This window comes from Periplaneta americana, chromosome 14 (assembly GCF_040183065.1).
Source record: "Periplaneta americana isolate PAMFEO1 chromosome 14, P.americana_PAMFEO1_priV1, whole genome shotgun sequence".
Taxonomy (NCBI): Eukaryota; Metazoa; Arthropoda; class Insecta; order Blattodea; family Blattidae; genus Periplaneta; species Periplaneta americana.
Window position 1 is genome coordinate 25,090,553 of NC_091130.1, and position 11,359 is coordinate 25,101,911.

Sequence of the window (11,359 nt, forward strand, 5' to 3'; positions counted from 1 at the left end):
ATGAAGAGGTGCACTGCCTTGCGTCTGAAGGCGGCGGAATTAGAAGAGCGGACATCGTGGCTCTAGACAAGAATAATAGTAAAGGCTTTATACTGGACCCAACTGTTAGATTTGAGATGAGCCAGACCCAGCCATCTGAGGTCAACAAATTTATGAGCCTACTATTCCGTATTTTCGAGAAAAATATCAGATGGAAGGCACCTGAGAAGTACATGGTTTAATGATCGGAGGGAGGGGCACCATCCCACGATCAACTGTAAACACTATCAAAACATTTGGAATCCATGACATCATTCCAAAAATAATTACTTCTAGCATTAAAGGGTCTGTGGCGATTCTGAAAAATCATTTATACGGAATATCATAATCCCCTCCCTCTTTCTATCCGTTAGTGTGTGATTGTTACAATATAAGTTATGTACAAATTTATTATTTCTTAAATTTAAGCTCCTAGTTCACATTTCAATTTGACTCGTCTATTTTTCTGTAATCGTTATTATTCTTACATGCAGCGGCGGTTCCTCTATATGAGCACAGGAGCATGTGAACACCTTAAAAACCAACAATAATCGTACGTATTACTGTATTAATATTATTACAGATACACCTGTTACTTTCCAATGTGCAATGACGTTCCTACATTTTTTTGTCTCGAGAGAATGTCCCGTTCGTGTGACGTGTGTCTTTAAATCTCCATTGGACACGTTGACAGCAGCTCGCACAATTTTTCTCTAGCAGGGTGAAATAACCTGAGGCGAGAATATTTTCTGGTTTGTTACAATGGTTACAATAGCTCTGGCTCGCACAAGTCTTAACGTGCTAGTGACAGAGAAAGAGATGCTCCATCTTTCTTGGGTCTGGTATCGTGTTCCTTTCTCCCTCTTTCCTCGTTTTCTCTCTTTACTCTTTTTCAAAATACCGTTACGCACGGGGGCTGATTCTGTTGTCTTTTGTTCAGAAAAATAAGGAAAATACAAGCTGCATTGGTGCATATTGAAAGTTAAACAGTAATACAGTACTTGAAGTTTGGAGACGGGCGTGTGTGAAATTGTGAGTGTATTAAATGAAAAGAGAATTAAAACATTCCTCCGTAACACCATGACAGAAAACCGATTAAGTACATGGACTATGTTGGCAGCGGGGGGGGGGGGGAGGAAAAAAACTTGTTAACATTAGAAACTTCAGTAATAGTTATTGATAAGTTTGCATCGCTCAAAACTAGGCGCATGGAGTTTCTCTACAAATAAATCCAGATCTTCAACACCATCTACGACAGCAGTTAAGGTGAGTCCTATGAATTAGTTTTACTCTACCCTTGTTTAATGGTTTTAATTGTATGTATGTATGTATTTACACTGCAAGTGGGCAAGCACCCGGTGGCAGTGGTATATACAATATTAACAATACACAATAAAATGATAACCAATACACAATAAAATTTACAATACACAATACAATTTTACAACACATATACAATTTTACACACAATACAATAATAATACATAATACAATTTAACACAATAATAATAAAACATAAAATAAAATACCTCATTTTACAATACAACCTACATAATTATCTATAGGTTCTACATAAGTTTCAATAGTATTTCACTTTACTCTCATCTCATTCCCTGTACTGGCACTATGACGCATTTAACTGACACTTTAGCACACATTTCACTGACACTCTGTAACTCATTTCACTGACACTATAGAACACATTTCATTGACGCTATAAATTATCACTGATCGGAACTGTCCACTGCACTGTAAAACCATAACTTCACTGACTCACCTCGCTTCACTGATACAACAGTTCAAATAAGTCAAATAATTACATCCTTATGCATACTTATAAACAGAACTACATTTAAACTAAACATTTCTAGTCTAAGGCCCTCTTACACGCTAGTTTTAAATAATTTACAATTCAAACCAAGGAAGTAAACTCGTCATCCTAGTTTATTTTGATGTACCGAAGTACATATGATATTTCCATGCAGATATTCTGCTTTCTCAGATGATGAGAGAGAGATGGAACGGAGAAAAATTCTCTCCGGCGCCGGGATTTGAACCCGGCGCCCATACCGTCGGACCCCGGCCAACCAGTCACTCATCTGAGTGCACCTCTACACATGTATGGACTTCGGTCCTGCGTGCATAGACATCTATGACGTAGTGCAGAGGGCGGCCACTAGAGGGAACCCAAGAGATGGAGCTTAATCTGAGACGATTCTCAACGGTGTCGGGATTGTATCCGGCGTGGCTTAGTGGTTAAAGCATCAGCACGGAGAGCTGAAAACCCGGGTTCAAATCCCGGCGCCGGAGAGAATTTTTCTCCGTTCCATCTCTCTCTCATCATCGTCATCCTAGATAAATATATGTAACCTTAAAAAAATTAAATGTTGAATGTCACCTTAATTTTAATTTTCACTTTATATACAACTTTTTAAATTATTCTTGAATCTCCTTAAGGAAGGACAGCCCTCAAAGACCGCTGCAGGTAGGTTGGTTTTAAATGCGTAGGTTTGGTGCATGCATATTAGAACTCGTTTATATCTGTCTGTGACTCAGCTATACGAGAATATATGTGTGTTCATTATTCATATTTTTTTGTGAACACCCATCCAAGAAAGGCACGAGCCGCCAATGCTTATATGTGTTTTTGGCAACCCAGGATGCCTGGGCAGACTATTTCTTGGAAATAAATTATATATTGATTAGAGCTGAAGAAAAAAAAATGTCCGTAAATGAAGTAGAAATCAGAACTGCGAGAATACGAAAGTGAAAAACAAGTAAAAAAAAATAATAGACGAAGCTGCATTGTACAGTAGCGTGTATGTACAGGCTTTCATCTCTCAGCCAAGGTATCTCCGTTCTGAGCTTGTTTCACTGTTAAAACCTATTGCTCTCCTTTCTAACCCTTCACACAAAAACGAGACGATCAACTGAACCTATACAAAAGACGGGGGGAGCCCCTTTGAACAAACGCCAGTCTTCCCTCCATCCCACCTCCAAAATGGAAACACACGCACACACTGACACACACACACTTGTTTGTAAAAGCAAATTTGTGTTTTCGATTACTAGACGTCGCTCGGGAGAACAAAAGCCGATTGAAACGGTGTGCAAGCATCGAGGAAGAGTGAACTGATGAACATCGAGAGAAAAGGAATTACAGATCAAGGAGGCCCTCGCCAGCGAGATAAAAAAAAGAAGTAACATGTTCTCTACTCTTTGTATCGTGAGTGGTTCTGTGAAATGATAGTGTTGTAGCTTATTGAGAGGAGTCTTTCTCCCTCCTCCTTCCCTAACCTCTCTTTCTACTCCTGCCGACTCCAGAACGGGTCTTAATTTTATGTACTACTTCAGCAAAAAAACAGCAATATTAAACTCACTCTAAATTGCAGATCGTGACACAGCTTTCATCTGATTTGATTTGTTTTAGGCTACTTTTTGATTGTATTTCGTCAAAGGTTTAGGGAAAAAAAGGATCTAATAAACCTTCCCCTTTTTTTCTGCCCTGTAGTACTGACGTAAAACTTTCTTCAAGGAGCTCAGACTGCAATAATGTGAAGTCGACACACTTTGCTCTACAAGCGATTTTTTTTTAGCTAGACAGTCTATTGTCATTAAATTGATTTAATGCTTTTGTTGCAGAAGAATACAAAGGTGTACTCTTACTGCCACAGGGCAAGAAGACAGAGGACGTACACTGGAAAGTTTTCTTTTCTCAATCGTACTATCAGGGACTGGAATGCTTTACCTGCAGACTTACTAAAGGCTTTACCAACAACCAAAAATGTATTTAAAAATAGGCTTAAGGACTTTACTAATAGACGGTAATTATACACAGTATTTAAAGGGGGTAAATGATATTTTGTTATTGAAGTGTTGTATCAGTGAAGTGTGTTGTGTCAGTGAAGTGTGTTGTGTAAGTGAAACGTGTTCCTGTCAGTGAATCTTTATAGTTTATAGTGGCAGTGCAAAATATTTGAACAGTGAAATGTTTTTCAAGTGTTAGTGTAATCAGGATAGAATCAGTGAAATGTGTCGTAGTTCCAGTGCAGTGAGTGAGTTGACAGCGAAATGAGTGTAATGTTGAAAGGTACTTGTGCAGATATGAACATAACATACTCGTGGGTTTTAGTTTGAACTCAGGTTTAAGATACAAATTAGATTTATTTTTAATGTTATTTTAAGTGATCGTGCTTCATTTAATTTAGGATATCCCCTGTTGTTGTTGTTATTATTATTATTATTATTATTATTATTATTATTATTATTATTATTATTATTATTATTATTATTGTTAGTATTAATTATTAGTATTATTATTAATTGTATTTTTAATTAAGTTTATTACTGTCATTATTGAGTGTAATTAGTTACTACTGCCACCGGGTATATACCCATTGCAGTGTGAATAAATAAATAAATACATACATACATACATACATACATACATACATACATACATACATACATACATACATACATACATACATACATACATACATACATACATACTGTACATACATACAAAAGAAAAAAACTGTCGAACTTTCCTTTACGCTAGAAAATTCCAACTGATTAAAACGAAAAGATATCCGACGATGTTATTCTATTAAAAAATCGTCGCCTGATCACACTGAACAACAAATTTTTACTTTTTATCATGCTCCGAAATAAAAATAGATGAATATTACTAATATGTGTGCCCTAAATCTGAATTTTAAATCCAAATTGCCCCATCACGTACCATTTTCCGAGGAAAATAAATTGAAATTTTTATAGCAAAGTTTATTTTGATGATGGAAGAGTGGAACAGAGAAAAAATTCTCTCCGGCACCGGGATTTGAATCCGGGTTTTCAGCTCTCCGTGCTGACGCTCTATCCACTAAGCCACAACGGATACCCATCCCGATGTCAGATCGAATCCTCTCAGTTTAAGTTCCACCTCTTGGGTTCCCTCTAGTGGCCTTTCCTAATGCACTGCGTCATAGATGTATGACAGTGGCACAATGTCCACACATGTGCAGAGGTGCACTCATTATGAGTGACTAAGTGGCCGGGATCCGACGTTATAAGCGCCGTCTTAAATCATAAAGTGATTATTTTTCGCATATCATTTTATATTACGATGTACCGAAGTACATATGATATTTCTGCACTGAAATATCATATGTACTTTGGTATACATCGTAATATAAAATTTATTTTGTTTTTAATTTTCCTCTGCTACTGATAAAATTACAACACTAGGGATACAAAATTCCTCATAATACGTGAAAAATGTGTACTAGATACAAAAATTATGTTGCATAGTTTAAAACACAACAACAATAAAAATATTTCATGCGTATCATGAGAAAAATATCGAAATTTACATTTAAAATAATTTTCTGGATGACTTCTGTTTATAACTAGACCCGGGACTGTATTTTACAAGGAACTAACAACAGTCTGCATGTGTACTGAATTATCGAGGAGGCTAAGGCTCGACTTTGGGCTGTGATGTCATCGTAGTAGTAGTAGTAGTAATACTGAATTATCTTCCTTTATATCGCCTTTCCATTTCAGATATTTCTTGATGAAATCTTTCCCCATGCTCATCACTTACCGCTCCAAAATTAGGAGGAAAGAAATCTAAATGAGAATGTAAAAAGTGTATTTTGAGAGACATATTACAACCCATTTTCTCATATGCACGTAACATGGTTTCCACCTGCTTGGGAAGGAAGCTTTTTTTTGTTCCTTATTCAAATATATTCCCAATTCTTTTCGATTGCAGCGATATTTTACTGCTTAATTAACTTATCATTCCCAGAACATGAAGTTTACCAGCAATCGAAAAGTATTGGAAATAAATTTGAATAAGGCAGGCAGGATTCGAACCACTAAAGTCTTAGTTACCAGTCTATCGTGCTCTGGGTGAACAAGGCTCTGAAATCTGAAGGGTCGGTCCGGTTTTTTTTTTTTTTGCCACTACTGTACATATCAGCCAGAACCTCAATCAGAGGTATCTTTTTTTTTTTATTATTGGGTTATTTTACGACGCTGTATTAACATCTAGGTTATTTAGCGTCTGAATGATATGAAGGTGATAATGCCGATGAAATGAGTCCGGGGTCCAGCACCGAAAGTTACCCAGCATTTGCTCGTATTGGGTTGAGGGAAAACCCCGGAAAAAACCTCAACCAGGTAACTTGCCCCGACCGGGATTCGAACCCGGGCCACCTGGTTTCGCGGCCAGACGCGCTGACCGTTACTCCACAGGTGTGGACTATCAGAGGTATCAGAACAGAATTAGCAACATTTCTGCATACTCATACCCTTTACTCCACGGATGACTGTTTATGCTTGTAAGTAGAATGAATTTGCTTATTATGTATTATATATTTTTGTATAACTTTTAACATGTTCCACATCTCAAAGCTACAATTCTGATATAGGATCTGTGGAATAGAACAAACGAAATAAAACTAATTGTTTAGAGCTGGAAAGTGAACGTCTGATTAAACGAAATTTGTAAACAAAACGGTTTAATTCAGCTGCGTTTTGTTAGTACGTTATAAAAAATAACAATAAAAATATTCAAAGGCGTCATTATTCACTACACTTTTTTTTTCTAGAGGAGAGCCCGCAGGCAAACACCGCAGCCTTAGGCTTATTGTGCAAACTCGCCATACTTATCTTGTTTACTAATCAACAACCGAAAAAAAGTTAAGAAATGCCGTACTCTTTACCATACTACACCACTCTTACATTCAAAATGTATTTCACATTGCAGAAGTCATTTCGTGACAGTTCGGTAGCTCAGATGGCAAAGCAACTAGATGCGGATTCAGTTCCAGGTGGTGACATAATTTTCTCCTTCCCAAAACTTCAAAACGGCCCCAGGATCAATTTCGCCTCCTGTCAAAGTTTATTGAATACCAAACCTTTATCGGGAGACGAAGAAGTTCGAAGCATGGATACTTAATTCTAGTACCGAGATTATGTAAACATGGAGCTCTCTACCTCCATATGGTTCCTATGCGCATTCACAGCACTTATTATTCATAAAAATGATTTGGTAATGGCAGAAAAAAACAATAAAAATTACTTATAGGCATCAGTGTTTGTATTTTTTTTCTTTTTTTTTTTTTTTTTTTTTGTATTTATGTGTGCTATCTGGTAGGATGGAAGAGAACACCTTATGGCCTTAATCCTGTCAGATTAAATAAATAAATATATATAAATACTGTATATACAGCCTTGGTCCCCTTGGAATGTTAGGAGGGACGGTTTCCTTGAAATTATTGGGGGTAATGCGTCCCCCTCCCCATCTGCACCCCGGTTAAACCCTAGATCATATATATAACAGATAGCTCATTCCTATGTTAAAATCGGTAGCACTTTGAAGAGAACAACCACCAGGGGCCTGTTTCACAATGTTTACAATCTTTGTAAATTGTAAACTTTACTTGTAAATTGTAAACTTCTGTTTCACAATCATTGTTTGTAATGTTGAACTTTACAAAGGAAATCATATCTTTACAAATTAAATTTTGTTCACTTTACAAGTATTCTGTTTCACAATGAAGAGTAATTTTACAAATGTGTAAATTTTACTTGTAAAATTAGCACATTTTCTACAATACCTCTGAGATGTGTAAAGTTTGATATTGCAACAAATTATGAATAAATACAATAAAGAAATACTTATTAAATTAATTTTTGATTAACTGGATAATATTAAGAATTAAACTAAAGCAGTTTTGATGTTATTAAGGACTTCTAATAACTCAGACGAAGATATTGAATTTAGGCCTAATCAAACGAAGACGTATACGTAAAATTATCCGGGAAAGAATTAATAACACGTTCGTATCATTGCATAAATTTAATAAAAGGTTTCGAACGAGTCCCGCGCCATACTTAAGAATACCGCGTGAGTATTTATATACAGTACGAAGAATGCATTTAATAAATACTCGCACTTAATAAAGAAGTTCCCTGCACCAAACATAAATAATTCAATAATGCAATAGCGACACTACTTACGCGGTATTCTAAAGTCGTTTCGAGTCCCGTTTCGCTGGAATCTCTCCTACAAGATATGGGACATCATATCCAAAAGAGAAAAGTGATGCCGTAGCCCCTAACCTCAAAGCGAGAACTGTGTTGTTTTGCATTGGATGTATACTAGCTGTCAGTTCCGTGGGTTAGCAGATAAGCACGGAATTGCTAAGATATCAGTGTGCAAAAGTGCCCACAGGGTAGTTCATGTTGTTAAAAGAGTTAAATTCGGGCAGATTTTTGATCACCAAAATGTTATTTACTTTAGCACAGAATTTTTATGCTGCTGATGGGATCACTAATGTTTGAGAGGTTAGGAATGCAACATTAATGGATACTGATGGATCAACACAAAAAATTAACCTGATTTGTGTTTAGACATCGTAATTATTTTATCAATTGCATATTTGTACGTGGACCAAATCTGTTATTTACTTATTTGATTGAATTTTGTGCTAACTTTGGTCATTTAAGTAATATACGTATTGGGTATATTCGACCAATCACATCACATGAAACTCCATTGTCGCCAATATATAAAAATCTAAATACTTTTTTTTAAACAATACTTTATATTTTCTGTTAGTGAAATATGAATCAGCAAGCTTAGAATAATCTATTTTAGTACAAAATATAAACATATGCATCGAATGTAGTAAAAATACAGCGACTTTAGCTCTGCTCCTTAGCGATTTTTGTAAATTGTCGTTGGCGATATTCTGTAACCAATAATGCGTATTTGTAAATTTCTTTAGCTGATTTTGTAAAGTTCATCAGACTTTACAAATAGCATTGTGAAACACAATTTATAAGCATTTGCAAACTTTTACTTGTTATTTGCAAATTGTTAATTTGTAATTTGTAAGGATTGTGAAACGGACCCCAGGACCGGCACCCGTCCACCGTAAACGAACACGAGATGGCAGTACAGTCGCTAATGCAATTCAAATGGAAGTTATGACGTGACTCCTTATGTAACAACTAGATGGCAGCATAGTAAACCTGACAAAAGTTGTTACCGTCAAAGCATATAAGACCGAACAATCTGGATATATATGATCTGGGGTTAAACTAGCGCTGAGGTATTTCCCTTCCTACTCCGCTTATGTACCTTTCAATTGTCTTACCAATATAACTGAAGTGACATTACGAAAGTTTCACGTTAGCGTGCACTCACGCTATGCCTTGCATATACGAAGCTGTAACAGGTTAGGTTAGGTTAGGGTAGTTTAGGCTTTTATTATGCTTTGCATATACGAATCTGTGCAGAATTTTCAAAGCCTGGTGACTTTTGTTTAGTGATGTTGTCAGTACTGGCTAGCGTATTGGCAGACGTACAAACTAAGTTACATTATGGAAACTGAGTTTATTTCATTATTATATGTTGTGCTTCAGTATTTTTCTGTTGTTATTCAGTTACACGGCATACGTTTTTAGAAGACTGATGAGTTCAGTCAATAGACTACTCGTCCAACATTACTGCGCTGTTGCCAAACTGCTAGCGGGAGAGAGAAAGACAAAAAGAATTCGTTACATGTCGAATATACAATTACAGTAACAGGCCTAAATCTTCATGTCGCACTTGTCATACGTCAATCGCCCTATGCAAGCTCCACCTGTCCCCGCCTTATATGTCTTCTAAAAGCGTATGTATGAACTATAATACAAGTTTTGCGTTCTTCACATTACATCGTGTTTTATATCCCTACGTTCCTTTCCTTCACTAGAAACCTCAACATATCCACTTCCATTACGACGCACCTCTCATTTCAAACGTAATTTACTACCGTACATTTGCGAAGACTTTTCCTTCTTAAAATATTTACCTAAAAAAGTTCTCAACTTTTAAAATTCATTTCCACAAAAATATTATTTACAAATTCAACTACTTTCACTTCCGAAATCGCCGGAGCTATCTCAGCGCTAGTTTTACCATAAAATCTCAATATATTTCTCCAATATCTACGTCCATAGCACATCGGCAGTCTACCTATAAACGTTAGTAGGCTTACAATTAATTTGCTCAATATTGCTTCAAATTTAATATTACGTTTATTTCCATATTGTGTAGAAATTATTCGGTTGAAAATTATTTAACCCATTTGATCCCAAGACACTTTCAATGATTGGAATATAAATATTTCAGAATTGCCCAAATTATTTTTTATTAAAAATGTTGGTGTTTCTTATATATTCCTACTTATTGACACATAAGAAACAAAATAAGATGATTATTGGTCCTCTCAAAACATTTACGCCGTAAATAATGCATGTTCCCATTTAGGAACAGTGGGAGTAAAGGGGTTAAACCGTATTAACTAGTAGTCGTTATTCTAATAAAACTGAAATGTCATAGGCAATTGAAAGCCAACGTTTGTAGAGACAAGTCTTCGACAATATGGCAGCATCAAATCCTACTATTCATAGCAAGAAAGCCAATACACAGGAACAAACATCACGAACAAATATCCAATTTATAGGTACATCGAATGGTACTAATCACTGGATACAACGATGCAAAATAGAACATTTATAAACTACAACCTTCACCGCTACTAGACCCATTGCCTAGAATAAAAAAAAAAACTTACAAGTGTTTTAACAAATGGCTCCACGTATTCCATGACATACACCTTTCAAATGGCTCCACGTATTCCACGACATACACCTTTCAAACGTTCCTTTGTTAGAAACGAACACTATAATATATTTTCACGACCGTGTTATAGTTTAGGGAATATCAATTTATATTCTATTTATTCGTAATATTCGAAAAAAAAAACGATAAAACCCCATAATACCCCCACACGTACCCATACCCCCATCTAAACCGAAGCCACTCGATTTTCCATCAAATCAGGGCATGAAATTCAATTTAATCAAAATTCCCATTTCCGGCTTAATTTTTATGATTTCCCTGCTTCAGTAAACACGAAAGTTATGTAGAGGGCAGTTCAAGCAAAATCGAATATTTCGCTCTCTATCATGAAATTTTTGTAGCATGACAAATGACAATTTCAAAAGCAACCGGGTGTTGAACAGATCGAGCAGGTGATTCCTATACATGCATTACGTAGTTATTCGCTTGTTTCATGCGAATCGCCAACACAATGATAAAAGATCCAGAATATCAATATGAAAAGTATCTCGAATACAAACATCCTTCAACATAATTCGTTGTTAGAATAATAAATAACTCCAGAAGGATTCCTCTTCGTATCCCTCTTTCTGTCCTACAATATTTCCTTATGACCAATTTCGAACATATCAAATACTAGATGTTGGTATACTTGTA

The 11,359-nt window shown here is 36.0% G+C and overlaps 1 non-coding gene across 1 annotated transcript; it reads left to right on the top strand.

The window, feature by feature from the left end:
* The first annotated feature begins 2,256 nt into the window (after window positions 1-2,256).
* TRNAS-GGA (transfer RNA serine (anticodon GGA)) lies at window positions 2,257-2,328 on the top strand. Its single transcript has one exon. It is a non-coding gene; the product is annotated as a tRNA-Ser (tRNA).
* Window positions 2,329-11,359: the final 9,031 nt, after the last annotated feature.